Source organism: Bufo bufo, chromosome 1 (genome assembly GCF_905171765.1).
Source record: "Bufo bufo chromosome 1, aBufBuf1.1, whole genome shotgun sequence".
Classification (NCBI taxonomy): Eukaryota; Metazoa; Chordata; class Amphibia; order Anura; family Bufonidae; genus Bufo; species Bufo bufo.
The window spans coordinates 686,797,084-686,819,558 of record NC_053389.1 but is presented as its reverse complement, the minus strand read 5'-3'; the positions used below and the strand labels follow the sequence as shown (position 1 = coordinate 686,819,558).

Sequence of the window (22,475 nt, the reverse complement as noted above, 5' to 3'; positions counted from 1 at the left end):
CTCTGTCTCGTCTTTCTTCCAAGCTATACATGTTAAGGTCCTTTAATCTTTCCTGGTAAGTTTTATCCTGCAATCCATGTACTAGTTTAGTAGCTCTTCTCTGAACTCTCTCCAAAGTATCAATATCCTTCTGGAGATATGGTCTCCAGTACTGAGCACAATACTCCAAATGAGCTCTCACTAGTGCTCTGTAGAGCGGCATGAGCACCTCCCTCTTTCTACTGGTAATTCCTCTCCCTATACACCCAAGCATTCTGCTAGCATTTCCTGCTGCTCTATGACATTGTCTGCCTACCTTTAAGTCTTCTGAAATAATGACCCCTAAATCCCTTTCCTCAGAAACTGAGGTTAGGACTGTATCACTGATTTTATATTCTGCTCTTGGGTTTTTACGCCCCAGGTGCATTATCTCGCACTTATCAGCATTAAATTTTAGTTGCCAGATTTTTGACCATTCCTCTAGTTTTCCTAAATCCTTTTCCATTTGGTGTATTCCCCCAGGAACATCAACCCTGTTACAAATCTTTGTGTCATCAGCAAAAAGACACACCTTACCATCGAGGTCTTCTGCAATTGATAAAGATATTAAACAATATGTGTCCCAGAACAGATCACTGAGGTACCCCACTGGTAACAAGACCATGGTCTGAATATACTCCATTGACTACAACCCTCTGTTGTCTGTCCCTCAGCCACTGCCTAATCCATTCAACAGTATGGGAGTCCAAGCACAAAGACTGCTATTTATTGATAGGCCTTCTATGTGGGACAGTATCAAAAGCTTTACTAAAGTCTAGATAAGCTATGTCTACTGCACCTCCGCCATCTATTATTTTAGTCACCCAATCAAAAAAATCTATAAGATTAGTTTGACATGATCTCCCTGAAGTAAACCCATACAGTTTTTCATCTTTTAATCCATGGGATTTTAGATGTTCCACAATCCTCTCCTTAAGAGTGACCCAATGAAAGAGTCTGGAGGTGGCAGCAGCTTAAGGAGGAGGCCATAGAGTGTCACAATTACAGTGTGGAGGTGGCAGCTACATCAGGAGGAGGCCACAGAGCTGCACAATGACAGTGTGGAGATGGCAGCAGCAGCATCAGGAGGCCACAAAGTGGCACAATGACAGATGGTGGAGGTGGCAGCAGCATCAGGAGGAGGTCACAGGATGGCACAATGACAGTGTGGAAGTGGCAGCAGCATCAGGAGGCCACAGAGTGGCACAATGACAGAGTGTGGAGGTGGCAGCAGCAGCAGCATCAGGAGGAGGTTACAGGTTGGCACAATGACAGTGTGGAGGTGGCAGCAGCAGCATGAGGAGACTACAGAGTGGCACAATGACAGAGTGCAGAGGTGGCGGCAGCAGCAGCATCAGGAGGAGGTCACAGGTTGGCACAATGACAGTGTGGAGGTGGCAGCAGTATCAGGAGGAGGCCACAGGGTAATACAATGACAGAGTATTGAAGTGGCAGAAGCATCATTAGGAGGCCACAGAGTGACACAATGACAGAGTGTGGAGGTGGAGGCAGCAGCATCAGGAGGAGGCCACAGGGTGGCACAATGACAGTGTGGAGGTGGCAGTAGGAGCATCAGGAGGCCACAGAGTGGCAAGGTAACATAGTGTTGAGGTAGCACCAGCATCAGGAGACCACAGAGTGGCAAGCGACATAGTGTGGAGGTGGCAGCAGCATCAGGAGACCACAGAGTGGCAAGGTGACATAGTGTGGAGGTGGCAGCAGCATCAGGAGACCACAGAGTGACCCGGTGACAGAGTAGGGAGGTGGGTGGCAATACCAGTACCAGCTGAAGATGGTGGGTGAAAGAAGGAGCACTTGGCATCAGATGTGTGGCATCAGGCGGGTGGCAGCATCAGAATAGTAGCTGAGGCAGGTAGCTAGAAGAAACCAGTCTCTTTTGTCAAAGTGTTGGTGTGGCACCATGGATGATCTAGTCTGAAGCATCAGGCATTGGTGGGTGGAAATCCTGACTGATCCACACCTGATTCATCTTGACAAAGGTCAGTCTATCCACATTTTGTGTAGACAGGCGAGTTCTTCTTGGGGTAACTATGGCCCCCGCCGCACTAAACACCCGCTCTGATGCCACACTACTGGCGAGCAGGACAGCTTTTCCAGGGCAAACTCTGCCAATTGTGGCCACAAATCCAGTTTGGCTGTCAAGTAGTCCAGCGGATCTTCAATGTGGGGTGGCAGGGTGCTGTCCAAGTATGCCACCGCCTGCTGGTTCAGGTCCTGCTCCAGGTCTAGCTGCTGCTGCTATTGTTGAGTAGTTTCTTCACTAGGCGGGTGAAGAAAGCTGCTCATCAGTGACTCTAGACTCAAGTTGCTGCTGATGGAGCTGGAAATTGCTCCTACCCCCCTTCACCCTGCCACAGCAGCCATGGCATAGGAACGTGAGCACAGAGGGCCCCCGGGTCATACCTGCGAGAGGATGGACGATGGTGCAGATAGGCAGCAGCCAACTGAGCATGCATCGGGCCATTTGTGCAAGTAATTTGGAGGGACTCACTGCCTCCATCTCCACTGCATACTGCTCCTCCTCTCCTGTCACCTGTGTATAAAAAACACTCATTTCGCTATCCATTGCTTGTGCTTCAATGTCCTCCTCCTCCTCCAGTTCAGCCCCCACAGGGCTCATGTGGCCATGAAATCTAGGCACAACGTCTCCAGTCCCCTGACTAGCCAGATTTACCAGCATCTGTTCCAGGACATGACATCATTCATCCCGTAGTCCTGGCGACTAAAAAATAACGTGGCCTACTCAAAGGGACTGAGCAAATGGCAGGTGTCACACATGAGCTGCCACTGGTTGAAATCGAAGTTACACAGGGGAGTACACCTGTCTGCTTCAAGATATCGTTTATGGCCTTTCTCTGTTCGTATAGTCGGTCCAACATATGGAGGGTGGAATTCCAATGGGTGGGAACGTCGCATATCAGCCTATGTTGGGGGATGCCGTTCTGCCGCTGCAGCTCAAGGAGGGTGTGCTTTGTGGTGTACGAGTGGCTGAAGTGCATGCAAAGTTTCCTGGCCATTTTTAGGATGTCTTGCAGATGGGTGGAAGACTTCAGGAACCGCTTGACAACCGGATTGAACACGTGTGCCATGCAGGGCGCATGGCTCAGCCCTCTTTAACGCAGCGCCGATTCTTCCCCTTATTGTTCACCATGGTTCCGATTTTGAGTTGTCGTAGAGAAAGCCAGAATTTGATTTCTTCATGAAGGACACGTAGCAGTCCCTCTCCTGTGTAACTCTGTTCGCCAAGGCAAACGAGGTGTAGAACAGCGTGACACTGACTGCCGTGCCCTGCACATGTGTTATGCTGTAGGGGCACTGTGAATTGTCCCTGCAGTGGAGGCTGAGGACACTGTGGAGGATGATGAGGCAGAGGTGGACATTGTCGCAGGACCAACGGCGTGAGAACGTGGAGGCGGACATGCCATCACCTGGCCAAGTTGCTGGTGTGGCTGTGCAGGAACCACATTCACCCAGTGGGCCATAAAGGACATGTATTGTCCCTGACCATAGTTACAGCTCCACACATCGGCGCTGCTATGCACTTTGGCAGACACCGACAGGCTCAAGAACTGGCCCACCTTCTGTTCTACATACCTGTGCAGGGCTGGTACTGCCTTTTTGGCAAATATATGACGGCTTGGGACTCTCCACCTCGGCTCGGCACAAGCCATCAATTCTCTGGAAAGGGAGGGACAGCAGCATCAGCAACTTGGCCAGGAGCACATTCAGCTTCTGCGCCATTGGATGAGTGCACGCATACTGTTCTCTCTTGGCAATCGCTTTGGTGAATGGTTGCTGACGGAATGACTGACGAGGAGTAGGAGGAGGAGCAAGAACATCAGGACCAGCAGATGATGGGAAGGACAGACAGCTCACTTCGGCTGAGGTGGTGGAGCCTTGATTGCATGAAATCGGGTGCGTGCCACTGCGTGATGCAGTGGTTGCTGTGGCAGGCTGGACCACCACATTGGAGCCACGGTTCTCCCAGGCCACTTTATAGTGAGGCTGCATATGTTGACTCAGGGCCGTAGTGCCAACATTGGCACACTGGCCACGCTTCACCTTCTGCCCACAGATTCTACAAATTGCCATGTGCGGCTTAACAAAAAACTGTCTTCTCTACACCACCGAGTAGGTGATTTTACCCCCAACACTCCGCACTGACTAACTGCTACTGCAGCTGCTTCCATGAACCCCTGCACCACTACTTTCTTGGCAGGTAGGCTCCTGTGAAGGGGGTGGTCTACCCCGGGCATGTTTGGCTCCCGACCTCCCACTGCTGCCACCCTGCTGACTCCCGGCCACGCTAGCGACTTGCTGGCTCCGCCGCTGCCTCACGGGCAAGCAGCCACCCTCTTCTCCCAATGATGATGGAGCCCCTAATTCACCCGGCTCCCAAGTGCGATCAGCTGCATCATCATCATCGAGTACTGTCTGCATGTCACTAATGTCCTCCTCAACTAGGGTGGCCACTTGCAGAACCCCAAAAAGGAGGACATAACACGATGAAAAGGAGGACATTGTACCAGGGACAGTGGCGCGCAATAGTTCAATATTACAGCATGCACAATACTACATTATACAGATACTATTATGAATTGAATACAAACATTCTACCAGCAGGCTCCATATCACTGTATACACGAAGATGTATAACTTATACCAGCTGTACATATATTATTATATACAGGAGATACCCAGGTTATACTAGCATGGTCCATATCTCTATATACACGAAGATGGATGACTTATACCAGCTGTACATATATTATTATATACAGGAGATACTCAGGTTATACCAGCATGGTCCATATCAATATATACACGAAGATGTATAGCTTATACCAGCTGTACATATATTATTATATACAGGAGATACCCAGGTTATACCAGCATGGTCCATATCACTATATACAAGAAGCTGTAAAACTTATACCAGCTGTACATATATAATTATATATAGGAGATCCCCAGGTTATACCACCATGGTCCATATCAGTATATACACGAAGATGTATAACTTATACCAGTTGTACATATATTATTATATACAGGAGATACCTTGTTTATACCAGGATGCTCCATATCACTATATACAAGAAGATGTATAACTTATACCAGCAGTACATATATAATTATATACAAAAGATACCCAGGTTATTCCAGCATGCTCCATATCACTGTATACATGAAGATGTATAACTTATACGAGCTGTAAATATATAATGATATATACAGGAGATAACCAGGTTATACCAGCTGTACATATATAAATATAGTATACAGGAAATACCTATGTTATACCAGCATGCTCCATATTACCATATACAAGAAGATGTATAACTTATACCGGCTGTACATATATAATTATATACAGGAGATGACCAGGTTAAACCAGCATGCTCCATATCACTATGTTCAAGAATATGTTATACGGTATAACATCTTCTTGCATATATAGTAGTGATATGGACCATGCTGGTATAACCTGGGTATCTTCTGTATATAATTGTATATGTACAGCTAGTATAAGTTATACATCTTCTGGTACCAGAAAAGGACAGATGTATAACTTATACCAGCTCATAAACATAATCATATACAGAAGATACCAAAGCCAGATTGTAACTAGTAGTAATACCTCGGCCTAATTCCTAGTGGACTGTCTGTGTGGGTTGGCTGCTGTGCTGGCTCAGGCTGAATCGACTTGCTGAAAGCAGCCTGAACGCTGGAGGCAGGCTGGGCTCAGCAGGGGCTGGCGGATGGCTGAGTCGAGGGAGGCTGGCTGAGCTGAGTGCCTGAGAATGCTGCTGCCTGGACCTGGCTGGCTGGCGAGGGTGGTTTCAACAGTCAGGTAAGTGTCTGAGAGTGACTGTGTGTACACTGTACTGTAGTCTGTACAGACTCTGTAGATAGAGACTGGGCAAGTATGGCAGTGGTGGCACCCGCGGTCTCTCCACGTCCCACGCTCTTCTGTTCCCTCCTGTAAAAAACAGAATTGGCCAATGCTGCGGGCAGCAGCTGCAGCGCTGATGACGTTGTGATGTCACAATACAGCACACTGTGATCTGGACGTGCAGCCTCCTGTCGGGATACTTAAAGTGACCATGTCTGTGCCGGAGGCCACCAGCTGTCAGCTTAACCACAAAAAAGGAGTACTTCTGGCCATCCGTCCTGGCCTTGCGCAGGACAGAGGACCATAAGTCTAAAAACCGGACTGTCCGGCCTAAAACCGGACGTCTGGCCACCCTATCCTCAATGGTCTCTGGGTCCGGAGCCTGACCGCTCGCAACAGCACTTCCCACCCCAGTCTCCTCATCACTACTTGCCCGCCTAGCGGCAGATGTCTCCTCCAGATCTTGGCTGGGCAGTAGCTGCTGACTGTCCTCTAGTAGGTCGTCCTCGCTGTATAGTGGAGCTGAGCCCACAGCATATAATACTTGTCTGGCTGATGGAACAGAAAAGGACAGAGGCAGGTTGAGGACAGGTGAGGGCACAGGGCCTGCTCCCGGACCAAGCTAATTAAGGGTTGTGTCTGACGAACCCACCGACTCTTGGCTGGGGGTGTCTGATGTCATTTGGGACGAAGTGGATGACCGGGTCAACCATTCAAGAACTTCTGGGTTGCTGGTAAATACACGACGACTAGATGACATCGGGAGCTCAGGCCTCTCTCTGCGACTCCTGCTGCCACGCCCCCTTACTCTGCTGCGACCTGTGCCTGCGCCAGAAACATTTAGGCCTCTGCCACTCCACTGTGCAGGGCCTGTCACTTCTCTGTCTGACATATTGTTAGATCAAATAAATAAATTAAAAGGAAAATAAAAACACCCCAAAAAAGTCTGGAAGGGGCAGGGGCCCAGCATATTTATCTTCTTTTAAGCCAGTTTTCAGGCATAAAAGAAGACTGAAATCTACACAGGTAGGGGAACTGTAGTTACGGATCTCTGCCCAAGAATGATATAGACATGGAGAGAAGAGAGATTCTTCCATTGCTTTGACTAGGTGGCCAAACACTGTAATTTATATCCTTAAAATGGCTACCAGTGTCATATTGTTCTAGCAAAGGGAAGAGAAAACAGATCTTATTACTATAAACCTTATATTTTGACCTCTTTACTTCAGCCTTAGTTTGTCTTCTTTTAGGAACATCTGTATGTGTGGGGGGGATTTATCAAACTGGTGTAAAGTAAAACTGGCTTAGTTGCCCATAGCAACCGATCAGATTCCACCTCTCATTTTCCAAAGGAGCTGTAATAAATGAAAGGTGGAATTTGATTGGTTGCTATGGGCAGCTAAGCAAGTTTTACTTTACACCAATTTGATAAATCTCCTCCTATGTGTATTTAGACCTACTGTAAGGATTGATTCATTCTGTAGAAAAAAATTATTTTACAAATATTTTACCTCATAAAAAAACATAAAATTAGCACTTCACTGCCATTCATGGATACATAGGTGAAACTCCAAAAATTAGAATATTGTGCAAAAGTTCATTTATTTCAGTAATACAACTTAAAAGGAGTTGCATTAATATTTTAAATTAAAATATTGTGAAAAGGTATAATATTCTAGGCTCAAAGTGTCACACTCTAGTCAGCTAATTAACCACCTCAGCCCCCAGTGCTTAAACACCCTGAAAGACCAGGCCACTTTTTACACTTCTGACCTACACTACTTTCACCATTTATTGCTCGGTCATGCAACTTACCACCCAAATGAATTTTACCTCCTTTTCTTCTCACTAATAGAGCTTTCATTTGGTGGTATTTCATTGCTGCTGACATTTTTACTTTTTTTGTTATTAATCGAAATTTAACGATTTTTTTGCAAAAAAATGACATTTTTCACTTTCAGTTGTAAAATTTTGCAAAAAAAAACAAGATCCATATATAAATTTTGCTCTAAATTTATTGTTCTACATGTCTTTGATAAAAAAAAAATGTTTGGGTAAAAAAAAATGGTTTGGGTAAAAGTTATAGCGTTTACAAACTATGGTACAAAAAATGCTGGGTGAGAGAAATATCTTGGTCAAATGCCAACTTTGTATAAAAAAATGGGAAAAGTTGTCTTTTGCCAAGATATTTCTCCCACCCAGCATGGGTATATGTAAAATGACACCCCAAAATACATTCCCCAACTTCTACTGAATACGGAGATACCAGATGTGTGACACTTTTTTGCAGCCTAGGTGGGCAAAGGGGCCCATATTCCAAAGAGCACCTTTCGGATTTCACTCGTCATTTTTTACAGAATTTGATTTCAAACTCCTTACCACACATTTGGGCCCCTAGAATGCCAGGGCAGTATAACTACCCCACAAGTGACCCCATTTTGGAAAGAAGAGACCCCAAGGTATTCACTGATGGGCATGGCGAGTTCATGGAAGTTTTTATTTTTTGTCACAAGTTAGTGGAATATGAGACTTTGTATGAAAAAAAAAAAAAAAAAAAAATCATCATTTTCCACTAACTTGTGACAAAAAATAAAAAATTCTAGGAACTCGCCATGCCCCTCACGGAATACCTTGGGGTGTCTTCTTTCCAAAATGGGGTCACTTGTGGGGTAGTTATACTGCCCTGGCATTCTAGGGGCCCAAATGTGTGGTAAGGAGTTTGAAATCAAATTCTGTAAAAAATGACGAGTGAAATCCGAAAGGGGCTCTTTGGAATATGGGCCCCTTTGCCCACTTAGGCTGCAAAAAAGTGTCACACATCTGGTATCTCCGTATTCAGTAGAAGTTGGGGAATGTGTTTTGGGGTGTCTTTTTACATATACCCATGCTGGGTGAGATAAATATCTTGGTCAAATGCCAACTTTGTATAAAAAAATGGGAAAAGTTGTCTTTTGCCAAGATATTTCTCTCACCCAGCATGGGTATATGTAAAATGACACCCCAAAACACATTCCCCAACTTCTACTGAGTACGGCGATACCAGATGTGTGACACTTTTTTGCAGCCTAGGTGGGCAAAGGGGCCCATATTCCAAAGAGCACCTTTCGGATTTCACTCGTCATTTTTTACAGAATTTGATTTCAAACTCCTTACCACACATTTGGGCCCCTAGAATGCCAGGGCAGTATAACTACCCCACAAGTGACCCCATTTTGGAAAGAAGACACCCCAAGGTATTCCGTGAGGGGTATGGCGAGTTCCTAGAATTTTTTATTTTTTGTCACAAGTTAGTGGAAAATGATGATTTTTTTTTTTTTTTTTTTTTTCATACAAAGTCTCATATTCCACTAACTTGTGACAAAAAATAAAAACTTCCATGAACTCGCCATGCCCATCAGCGAATACCTTGGGGTCTCTTCTTTCCAAAATGGGGTCACTTGTGGGGTAGTTATACTGCCCTGGCATTCTAGGGGCCCAAATGTGTGGTAAGGAGTTTGAAATCAAATTCTGTAAAAAATGACGAGTGAAATCCGAAAGGTGCTCTTTGGAATATGGGCCCCTTTGCCCACCTAGGCTGCAAAAAAGTGTCACACATCTGGTATCTCCGTATTCAGTAGAAGTTGGGGAATGTGTTTTGGGGTGTCATTTTACATATACCCATGCTGGGTGAGAGAAATATCTTGGCAAAAGACAACTTTTCCCATTTTTTTATACAAAGTTGGCATTTGACCAAGATATTTATCTCACCCAGCATGGGTATATGTAAAAAGACACCCCAAAACACATTCCCCAACTTCTACTGAATACGGAGATACCAGATGTGTGACACTTTTTTGCAGCCTAGGTGGGCAAAGGGGCCCATATTCCAAAGAGCACCTTTCGGATTTCACTCGTCATTTTTTACAGAATTTGATTTCAAACTCCTTACCACACATTTGGGCCCCTAGAATGCCAGGGCAGTATAACTACCCCACAAGTGACCCCATTTTGGAAAGAAGAGACCCCAAGGTATTCGCTGATGGGCATAGTGAGTTCATGGAAGTTTTTATTTTTTGTCACAAGTTAGTGGAATATGAGACTTTGTATGTAAAAAAAAAAAAAAAAAAAAATCATCATTTTCCACTAACTTGTGACAAAAAATAAAAAATTCTAGGAACTCGCCATGCCCCTCACGGAATACCTTGGGGTGTCTTCTTTCCAAAATAGGGTCACTTGTGGGGTAGTTATACTGCCCTGGCATTTTCCAGGGGCCCTAATGTGTGGTAAGTAGGTAAATGACCTGTGAAATCCGAAAGGTGCTCTTTGGAATGTGGGCCCCTTTGCCCACCTAGGCTGCAAAAAAGTGTCACACATCTGGTATCGCCGTACTCGGGAGAAGTTGGGGAATGTGTTTTGTGGTGTCATTTTACATATACCCATGCTGGGTGAGAGAAATATCTTGGCAAAAGACAACTTTTCCCATTTTTTTATACAAAGTTGGCATTTGACCAAGATATTTATCTCACCCAGCATGGGTATATGTAAAATGACACCCCAAAACACATTCACCAACTTCTACTGAATACGGAGATACCACATGTGTGACACTTTTTTGCAGCCTAGGTGGGCAAAGGGGCCCAAATTCCTTTTAGGAGGGCATTTTTAGACCTTTGGATACCAGACTTCTTCACACGCTTTGGGGCCCCTAAAATGCCAGGGCAGTATAAATACCCCACATGTGACCCCATTTTGGAAATAAGACACCCCAAGGTATTCAATGAGGGGCATGGCGAGTTCATTGAAAAAAAAAATTTTTGGCACAAGTTAGCGGAAATTGATTTTTTTGATTTTGTTCTCACAAAGTCTCCCTTTCCGCTAACTTGGGACAAAAATTTCAATCTTTCATGGACTCAATATGCCCCTCAGCGAATACCTTGGGGTGTCTTCTTTCCAAAATGGTGTTATTTGTGGGGTGTTTGTACTGCCCTGGCATTTGAGGGTCTCCGCAATCATTACATGTATGCCCAGCATTAGGAGTTTCTGCTATTCTCCTTATATTGAGCATACAGGTAATGAGATTTTTTTTTTCCGTTCAGCCGCTGGGCTGAAAGAAAAAAATGAACGGCACAGATTTCTTCATTCGCATCGATCAATGTGGATGAAAAAATCTCTGCCAAAAAAAGAAAAAGGAGGGGAAAGGCGTCTGCCAGGACATAGGAGCTCCGCCCAACATCCATGCCCACTTAGCTCGTATGCCCTGGCAAACCCGATTTCTCCATTCACATCAATCGATGTGGATGAATAAATCATTGCCGGGATTTTTTTTTTTATATATACAAAGTGTTTGCCAAAGTATATGAACACCGCCACCTCCTCAGCTCATATGCCTCGGCAAACGTATCTTTTACTGCAGAGGAGAAATCTCGTCTTGCAGCGCCGCATACACCGACTTGCGTGTAATCTGACAGCAGCGCAATGCTTCTGTCCGAATGCACATCAGTGCTGCAGCTAGTCGATCGGTTGGTCCACCTGAAAGGTAAAAAAAACAAAACAAAAAAGAAAAAACCAGGCCACAAAGCAATAACTTTATTAACTTTAGAACAGAACATATTAACTTTTATTAACGTTTTTAACTTTTTTACTTACCGGTAATTTTTTTTTTGTTTAGTTTTTTTTACCTCTCCTTCCCCATGGGACAATGTGCAAAGCGAAAATCGCCCAAAGATGTGGCGAAGTACGTTATGCACTTTATCCCAGGTGAAAGGAGAGGTTTGCAGCAGCTGTGAGTGAATGGGCCCTAATAGCCCTGTGTGCCTGTCCTGGTGAGATGTGATCCCTATGCTAGGTGTACCTGTGTGTGGTACTTCCGGAAACACTCTCCATAGCATAGGGCAGGGTGGTCAGCACAGTCAGGACAGAAATAGCGGGTGTCACGCCTTATTCCACTCCTGCTACAGACACGACATCTTTTTCGGGGTGACGGTTGGGTTGAGGTACCAGGAACGACACTGGGGAAATGTCGCTCGTGTAGACGGCTAACTACACTGGTGGATGGGGCCACGGAACCTTCTGGATACAGGAGGTTCTCGATGATCTCTTCCTGGAATTTGAGGAAGGATCGTGTTCTCCCAGCCTTACTGTAGAGAACAAAACTATTGTACAGCGCCAATTGAATCAAATATACAGACACCTTCTTATACCAGCGTCTGGTTCTGCGGGAAACTAAATACGGAGACAACATCTGGTCATTGAAGTCCACCCCTCCCATGAGCGCATTATAGTCGTGGACACAGAGGGGCTTTTCAATGACACGGGTTGCTCGCTCAATTTGGATTGTCGTGTCTGCGTGAATGGAGGAGAGCATGTAAACGTCACGCTTGTCTCTCCATTTCACCGCGAGCAGTTCTTCGTTACACAAGGCAGCCCTCTGCCCCCTTGCAAGACGGGTGGTTACAAGCCGTTGGGGGAAGCCCACGCGACTAGTTCGCGCGGTGCCACAGGCGCAAATCCGTTCTAGAAACAAATGCCTAAAGAGGGCCACACTTGTGTAGAAATTGTCCACATAAAGATGGTACCCCTTGCCAAATAAGGGTGACACCAAGTCCCAGACTGTCTTCCCACTGCTCCCCAGGTAGTCAGGGCAACCGACCAGCTCCAGGGTCTGATCTTTTCCCTCATAGATCCGAAATTTGTGGGTATAGCCTGTGGCCCTTTCACAGAGCTTATACAATTTGACCCCATACCGGGCACGCTTGCTTGGGATGTATTGTTTGAAGCCAAGGCGCCCGGTAAAATGTATTAGGGACTCGTCTACGCAGATGTTTTGCTCAGGGGTATACAAATCTGCAAATTTCAGGTTGAAATGGTCTATGAGGGGCCGAATTTTGTGGAGCCGGTCAAAAGCAGGGTGGCCTCTGGGACGGGAGGTGGTGTTGTCGCTAAAATGCAGAAAACGGAGGATGGTCTCAAATCGTGTCCTGGACATAGCAGCAGAGAACATGGGCATGTGATGAATTGGGTGCGTTGACCAATATGACCGCAATTCATGCTTTTTTGTCAGGCCCATGTTGAGGAGAAGGCCCAGAAAAATTTTAAGTTCAGAAACTTGGACTGGTTTCCACCGGAAAGGCTGGGCATAATAGCTTCCCGGGTTTGCGGTTATAAATTGTGTGGCATACCGGTTTGTCTCTGCCACAACTAAGTCCAAGAGCTCCGCAGTCAAGAACAGCTCAAAAAATCCCAGGGCCGAACCGATTTGAGCCGTCTCAACCCGAACTCCAGACTGGGCGGTGAAAGGGGGAACTACTGGTGCGGCTGAAGTTGGTGACTGCCAATCAGGATTTGCCAGCACCTCAGGGACTCTAGGGGCTTTACGGGCCTGTCTGTGCGGTGGCTGCGACGGGGTAACTATTGCACGTGCCACCGTACCAGCTTCAACTGCCCTTCTGGTGCTCGCTACTTCACCATGTTGTACGGCAGTGCTGGTACTAGGTCCAGGAAGGGCTGCGCTGCTGGTGTATGCCTCACCACGTGATCCGGCAGCAACAGCCCCACTCTGCTGCTCTTGAAGCGGATCCTGCGTAACCTGTGGTCTAGCGACACGGGGCCTGGTACGCCTGGTGCTATCAGGGACCTCCACCTCCTCGTCCGAACTTTGGGTCAGAGAGCCACTGCTTTCTACAGGTTCATATTCTGACCCGCTAGATTCGTCAGATGAGGGTTCCCATTCCTCATCCGACTGGGTCAGAATCCTGTAGGCCTCTTCAGAAGAATACCCCCTGTTTGACATTTTGGACTACTAAATTTAGGGGTATTCCCTGAGACTACCCAAGAAAAAAAGCAAACCTGTCTTACAAAGGGGAGGCTAGCGAAGTACCGGAGGCTGCTGCGGTTGATAAAAAATATCAAAACTGATTTTTTTATCGCCGCAGTGCGTGTAAAAAGAATGTGCAGTGATCAAAAAATATATATTTTTTGTCACTGCGGTGGGGCGGGCGTGGGTGAACGCACGTGTGGGCGACCGATCAGGCCTGATCGGGCAAACACTGCGTTTTGGGTGGAGGGCGAGCTAAGGTGACACTAATACTATTATAGATCTGACCGTGATCAGTTTTGATCACTTACAGATACTATAAAAGTACAAATGCTGATTAGCGATACGCTAAACAGCGAATAAAAGTGACTGCGGTGCGGTGGGCTGGTCGCTAACTGACGCTAACTACCTAACCAAGGGGCCTAAACTATCCCTAAAACCTAACAGTCAATACCAGTGAAAAAAAAAAAGTGACAGTTTACACTGATCACTTTTTTTCCTTTCACTAGTGATTGACAGGGGCGATCAAAGGGGTGATCAAAGGGTTAATTGGGGTGCAGGTGGGTGATCTGGGGCTAAGGTGTAGTGTTGGTGCTACTCACAGTTCAGTCTGCTCCTGTGCTGGATCCAACCGACGAAAAGGACCAGCACAGGAGCAGACAAGCCATATAACAGATCATATTTACTAATATGATCTGTTATATGACTTTGGATTGGATTTTTTGAAAATCGCCAGCCTGCCAGCCAATGATCGTTGCTGGCAGGCTGGTGACGAAATACTTCTTTTAATTTTGCCGGCCCGCGATGCGCATGCGCGGGCCGGCTTGGAGCGAAATCTCGCGTCTCGCGAGATGACGCGTATATGCGTGACTCTGCGCAGCGCTGCCACCTCCGGAACGCGATCCTGCGTTAGGCGGTCCGGAGGTGGTTAATCCATACCCCCTGAGCAAAGGGGACCTGAGATTGTGACTTTGGAGTTTTCATAAGCTGTAAGCCATAATCATCCAAATTATAACAAATAAAGGCTTGAAATATCTCGCTTTGTATGTAATGAGTCTATCTCATATGTTAGTTTCACCTTTTAAGTTGTATTACTGAAATAAATGAACTTTGCACAATATTCAAATTTTTCGAGTTTCACCTGTATCTGCAAATAAGCACTTTGGGGCAAATTTATCATAACTGATTAAAAGAAAACTGTCTTTGTTGCCCATAGCAACCAATCACAGCGCAGCTTTACCAGAGCAGTTTAAGTAATGAAAGGTGAGCGCTGATTTGTTGCTATGGGCAACAAAGACAGTTTTGGTTGTAGACAGTTTTGGACTTCAGTAATATGAGACAGGCACAGTTGTGTTTTTGTAAGAATTATTTTCAGTTACTCCAAAATCTTTTAGGTCGTGATTAAAAAGACAGAATATATATATATATATATATATATATATATATTTACAAGCACCCTGGAAGAATACTACGAGTACAAATATGTTCTATTATTGAGAGACGCTCTGCTAAAAATAAACAGAAAAGTGCAATTGCGAGAGCTTAGTGGTAATCATTGATTTACCCTACATCGCCTTGTCTCGTCCTGAGTGAATTTCAAAAGGCGGCATTGTTTGAGGCAGCCAGCTAAACTTATTCTGGCACACAGGATGCCAAGATCAAATGTACACAGTGCTTCTCTTTGAGAGGCTTGCTTTGGAACACACAGAGCACAATTTTCTTTGCTCTACAGCTGCAAAAATATGAAATTCATTTTCTCTACACATTTTTCACTTAGAAAAGTTTTTACTTGATCTTTGATTAAATAAATCGGTTTTACAGGCTTTCTAGGTTTTTAGGGGTCAGAAAATAGACATACAGTATATTGTACTTTTTAGTATGACGTCATTTAGGTCTAGAACATTTAAAAAGATCTGGTGTGACCATAGTGAACCACCAATATCGCCCTGCCTTCTTATGTGACACTCATAGGGCTCAAGGAAACGGAGGTCTAAGGGGTTGTTTTTGGCGTTCTGACACCTGAAGGCTGATGTTCTACAGTTATTGTCTGTGTAGGGCTAAGGAGACAATTCTTTTTAATTTTTTTTATCCTATGGAACCATTATTTTCATTTAACAGGGACCTTCAACTTAAAAACCTCATGCACATGACTGTATGTATTTTGTGGTCTATAAAATGTGGATCTACAAAATATGGATGATGCTCGTGTTGCCTCCACTTTTTTAGCGGACCCCTTGGCTTTGGTCCATGGTCCACATTTTGTGGCCAAGTATAGATGTTTTATATTTTTTCAGAATGGACATACAGCTGCGGAAAGCACACACAAATGTAATAATCTTGGTCACAAAATGCGATTCACAAACCCATTGGGTCTGCGCAAAATGGACATCACACAGACGTCACCCGTATTTTATGGATACACATTTTGCAGACTGTAAAATATTGTTTACATTAGACCTAAATCAGAATTTCTGACATTTTAAGTAGAATAGAACTTTAAAATATGTCTGCCAATAACACTGGAGATTTTGGTGACTGAATTCATATTCAAATGGTATATCAATTCATTATGGATGTTCACAAATACTTGAAAACGTTATGCTAAAATTAGAGATGAGCGAAGTATTGGAAAATTTGATTCGGCTGCTTCGCGGAATAAAAAAAAAAAAATTCACTTTAGTGGCTGCAATGACAGGGAGCTGCGATTGTGCTGCCCCCATCATTGTACCCCTCAGATGCTGCGTTCATACATGATTGCTTACCCTCATCCATTTGACCGAGAAGAGTCAGCCACTGCCATTTTGATAGAAGATCTAGTGTGAAATCTTGCGCAGCCCGTGATGACATCATACGTCAGCTGGCGTGGTGATGTCATACGTCATTGTGCACGGGATTTCGTTTGAGATCTTCAATCAAGAAAGTGGCGTCCGGCTCTTCACGCTCAAATGGATAAGGTAAGTATGATTTTTTCATTTTATACCGGATTATTGCTATCAGATACCATGAACATGTACACCATTTCAGGTAAAATTGATTTGTTATCTGAAGGAAATTCGGCTTTGCAGCGAAAACAAATTTTCCCTGAAATTCTGATTGAATTTGTGGAGTTCGATTCGCTCAACACTAGCTAAACTATACAGTATTGCAGTATTGGAAATTGTCTAAATCAAGACAGACATCCAGAAAATTTCAATTTTTGGGCGAATTGGATGAGGACCCATTCATTTTAATGGGTCCGCAAAAAATGCAGACAGCACACCATGTTCTGTCCGCATCCGTATGTCCGTTCCATAGTCCCACAAAAAATATAGAGCATGTCCTATTCTTTTCCATTTTGCAGACAAGGATAGGCATTGTTGTCTGTAAAGCGCTGCGGAATATAGTAGCGCTATATAAAATGCATAAAATAAATACAATTGTTACAATGGATCCGCAGAAAAAAAAACGGATGCCATATGGATGCAAAAAGGATGTCATGCATACTTTTGGCAGATCAGTGTTTTGCGGACCGCAATACACATACGGTTGTGTGAATGTAGTCTTAGGGTTCTTTTGGACAAGCAACAAATCGCCCATGTTCCGGCCAGTAAACATATATAACATTCTATGCCAGTTTGTTGGCATACAAAAGTCACTAATTTTGTAACAAGTGTGACAACTTTTTAGCTATTTCCAACATCTTCACCACTTTTCCTTAAAGTGGGTGGGGTGTGGGCAGGAGGAGGTAGCCAACTAGTGGAAACTCTGCGGCCTGACTCATTTACCAACATATAAAGACTAAACTGTAGTGTTTATTATGCAAGTTTTCAAAAGCTACTAAAAACACTGTGTGAAGGAAGCCCATGGCCTCATGCGTGCCATTGTATTATGTATAATTCATCCTCGTACAGATGCATAATACAGAATCAATACAAATGTATGGACCCATCCTGTAGCGCTGTGTGCCTCCAATTTTGTATGAAGTTTTTTCACACTGAATCTACATGAAAACAAGGCTGTGGGAATGTCTCGTTAAAAGTGGTATCAATGAGGTGCTCTCTCTTAGAAGTAATATAGTGCCCATCTGGTGCCGACATCTTGGCAAAACAGAACCTAGGTGTGTGCGTGAAGTGAGGAATTTGAAATCCCCCCAATGACTTCTTCTACTTTTGAAAGCTGTCATTTGCTAATGGAAGAAAAATATTTAACTTTAAATGTTTTTTTTTCTTTTTACATTTGCTGATATACTGACACCATAAGTCTAGGATTCCGCATGGATCAGGTTTTTAATGCAGCATTTGAAGCCAATGCCAGAAGAGGACTTAAAATAAAAATGTCTTTCCTTTCCTCCGTTTATGACCCATTCCTAGCTTTGGCTTCAAAAACTGAATTAAAAAACCTGAATGTGGTAACGCAGTCTAAAACTTCCATCAGAAAGGGGTATTTTTTTAAAACTCAATGTACTAACATTCCGTGCCAGTTTCTTGGCATACAAAAGTCAAAAATTTTGTCACAAGTGCCGTTTTGTGACAAAACATGCAACTTTTTAGCTATTTCCAACACTCTCGCCACTTTTACTAAAAGTGGGTGGGGTGTGGGCAGGAGGAGGTAGCCAACTAGTGGAAACTCTGCGGCCTGACTCATTTACCAACATGTGTGCCTGAGCAGTGGTGCATATTACTCCATCTCCTCCAGCTCCTAGTTGGGGTAGATTTCTGTTCTGGCATAGGAAAAGCAGAAGATGAGACATATTTATGAAGAGGGATGTGCCTCTTAATAAATTGGTTGGATCTTCTGTTCTTACTAAGACTAGTTTGAGAGACACTAGACATTAGTCTCCTACAGAGATAAATAATCCATTGTCAGTTTGGAAGATCTGAAATGTAATCCTCATTATAATACTAGGTGTAGAATTAAGACAAAAGTGTGGCAGTTCTATTGTTCTCTTGATAGACTTAGATAAAGATGTCCACAGAGGAAAATTGCATTAATTACTGAAAGATGTGATATGCTAATTGAGTCACTACATGGCGGTTCTCTCTGGCCACAGTGAATGGTCTGAATGAGAGTCAAATGATGCTGTTTGCCGTTCTACAAGTCCAAACAAAGAGGAAATTAATGAACCAGGATAGGGAGTAGAATACATAGACTGACTTAAAAAATATTATATCCAGAAACCCTTCACCATCTTTTTAATGACATTGACTTTTCAAATATAAGCTGTCAACATGTGATTAAAAGAAATGATAGAAAGTCCCTCTGAAGGGGTTGTTCACATTTATGATGCTTTTTACAGACCGGACCCACAGTGGTGATCATACTTGATTCTGGCCTCCAGATCTCCTTGCGTCAACATCCAGTTCAATTAGTGGCTGCAGAGGTGATGTGTCATCCATGCTGCACGTGACCCAGTGACATGCCGCATGCGTGACTCATCACCGCTGCAACCAATCATTGGCTGCAGCAGTCATGTGCCTGTGTTAAACCAGATGTTGGTGCTCGGAGACCCAGGATCTGCAGAGCTGGAGGGACAAAGGCGGCAATTGAACCCATTGGCAGGGATCTGGTAAGTATGTTCACCACATGGGTCCAGCCTGTAAAAAGCATCATAAAAGTGAACAGAACAGATTCAACTTGTAATTTAATTAAGCTATGGCTGTGATCATATACATAACAATATACAGAATGTGCTGAAAGTGTGTTTGAAGTTTTTGAATTACAGTTGACTAGCGTAGAACAGAGACAGTCAGCTTACAAGACAGTAGGTTTAACCGTTCTCTTACCGCTACCATTTAAATAAGGTATCCCACAAATATCATCAACTATCTACAGGATAGGTGATAAATAGTGGGGTATGACCGCTGAAAGCCTTGTAATCCTAAGAATGAGGATTTCCTCTCTGAATGGTGAGGTAATACGCATGTCAGACCACTGCTCCATTAATTTCCATATTCACACGGATATGCAAGTGTATACAAGACAGTGATTGGCTGCAGCAGTTTCGTATACGAGTAGTGATGAGCGGCAGGGGCAATATTCGAATTCGCGATATTTCGCGAATATTTGGGCGAATATTCGCCATATATTTGAGAATTCACGAATTCATGATCTCCAGGCATTATTTTCTTGATTGCGAAAATTCTCATAAAATTCGCATGAACTGGTATTTTAAAAAAAATTGAATATTCGCGATTACGAATATATTTAGCGATATTCTAAATATTCGCGAATTCTCGAAGTGCCGATATTTGCGATTAAAATTCGCAATTTGAATATTCGTGATCAACACTATATACGAGCACACCACTGCTGCAGTAAGTAAACAGTCAGCGGCAGGAGGACTGGACCAGCACAGCAGAGAATGGCGCTGAAGGAAGGGGTGAGTATAACATGATTTTTTATTTTAGGCAATTGGAGAGCTTCTCCGAGATTTTTAATTATATTGCGTAGCCCCTATAATCAAAAGATTTTTTTCTTTTTAATTTGCAAGCTTTTAGTAAGATAACAATTGTGCATAATAAAGAATATTTTGTCTCAATCTACATTATAATATACAAAGAAATTATTATTAACATTTTTATGCCTATTTACCTGCTTTTATAATCCATTTTATATTCTCTGGTAACACACAAGGTGACGACCCCATGAAGTAGTCGTCTGTTCTAAGATTGTGCTGTTGCTCAGCAATCGCTCTGTAACAAAATATGGGAATTTACCGGGAAGGGAGGGAGGAGAATAACTTTTCAACCATACCTTTATAGTATAAATAAGTTAATAAAGCAGATATAAACAGTAAGTAGATACAACACACAATACAATACCTAGACTTAGAAATACTCCTACATTCACATGTTTTAAAAATGTCATCCATAAAACCCTAATGAAATATCGACAAGGTGATTTAGGATTTGTGCTGTTATTGTTGGCTGCCTATGCTGAGAATTGGGGACTGTAAAATTAGGGTACTTTCACACTAGCGTTTTTGTTTTCCGGTATTGAGTTCTGTCCTAGGGGCTGATCAGTTTTATCCTAATACATTCTGAATGGAGAGCAATCCGTTCAGGATGCATCAGTTCAGTCCCTCTTACGTTTTTTGACGCATGCTGCAGTTTTCTCGCCCGGCCAAAAATACTGATCACTTGCCGGAATGCCGGCATTAAGTGTTCCAGCAAAACGGACTTGGCTTTCCGGTCTGCGCATGCACAGACCTTTAAAAATGCAAAAAAAAATTATACCGGATCCGTTTTTCCGGATGACACCGGAGAGACGGATCCGGTTTTTCAATCCGTTTGTCAGACGGATCCGCATCCGGATCCGTCTGACTAATGCCATTAGTTTGCATCCGGATTGGCGGATCCGGCAGGCAGTTCTGGTGACAGAACCGCCTGCCGGAATCCTCTGCCGCAAGTGTGAAATTCCCCTTAAATGTATTGGTTTATTCGATTCCCCAGTTTAATTTCCAGATCTTTCATTTTCATTTCTCTTCCTTTCAAACTGTTCTGTGATGTGCTCAATGTAATGCATCATCAATTGCTGATGCTGGTTTTCACGAAGATGTTAAAGGAATCCGTTTTAGAACTGTTAAGGCAGGAGGATTTATTGCATGTTTTTAAATCATGGATACGTTTACCAAGAGTTGAGGTTATTAGCCATACATATCAATGTCATTTCATTTCATCAATTCATTGCTGATTGGTTGCTATGGGTTACTGCATATCTCATTGTTCATGTCTTCTGGGATGATAATAAAACTGCATGCTGCATGTGTCTTGACTACTGTTTGTTGTTGAACTTTTGTACTGGATTTATTCATTTACAATTCTAAGAGTCTGATTTTCATCATGGGCATCTTACTCTTGAAAGAATCCAGCTGTTTTCTTCATTATTTGCATTAGATAAAGATTTTAAATGCTTTTAGCATATTCCAGTTCCATGTTATAATGCAGAAATAGAAAAAGCACATTTTAGGGCATATTTCCAGCTATTTAATCAAAGTTTCTTGCAGACACATGCTAGAGAGCCCTTCTTCTATTGCCCGCAGTGTATTTTAAATGACTGTTGAAAGTATGATTTAGAGCTTCATACAGTCCCCAGTTCCTGTGCAGAACTATGTATTTCCAATTTAACAGACTACAAACCAGCCTTGGGATCCTACTGTCATCCTCCCTTCTGTCTCTCACTAAGGGCTCATGCACACAATAGTATTTTCTTTCCGTGTCATTCATTTTTTTTTGCAGACCTTATGCTGAACAGTTCATTACAACTGACTCCATGTACATTCCGGTTCCGTATGTCTGTCCGCAAAAAAATAGAACATGTCCTAATATTGTCTGACAAGGATAGGACTGTTCTATTAGGGACCAGCAGTTCCGTTCCGCAAAATACGGAATGCACACGGACGTCATCCGTTTTTTTACTAATCCGTGTTTTGCGGATTGCAAAATACATATGGTCGTGTGCATGAGCCCTAACTTACATCTATATATTGTTAACATAAAGAAATAAACACACAGGGGGGCATTTATCATTTGAGATTGTTTTCAAGTCACTTTTAAGTCTGGTTTTGCGTTGTGTGGTTGCACCAAATTCATGAAATGGTGCACAGTTTTCATGTATTTGGTGCAACTGCATTGTGCTGTATGACTTAAAAAAACACCAGCGGGCTTCCTGGTGCAGGTGGCTAATTTCTGGTGACTTTTTTGAGACATTTCCAATTGTCGCAGATAGTAAATGTGCCATAATCTAGGTCTCATCTCACTTTTCAGCCTT

At 43.6% G+C, this 22,475-nt stretch overlaps 1 protein-coding gene across 2 annotated transcripts in view; it reads left to right on the top strand.

Annotated features, from left to right (window-relative positions):
• ACAN (aggrecan) overlaps nt 1-22,475 on the top strand; it is a 123,293-nt gene that overhangs the window by 36,609 nt on the left and 64,209 nt on the right. The window lies entirely within an intron of this gene.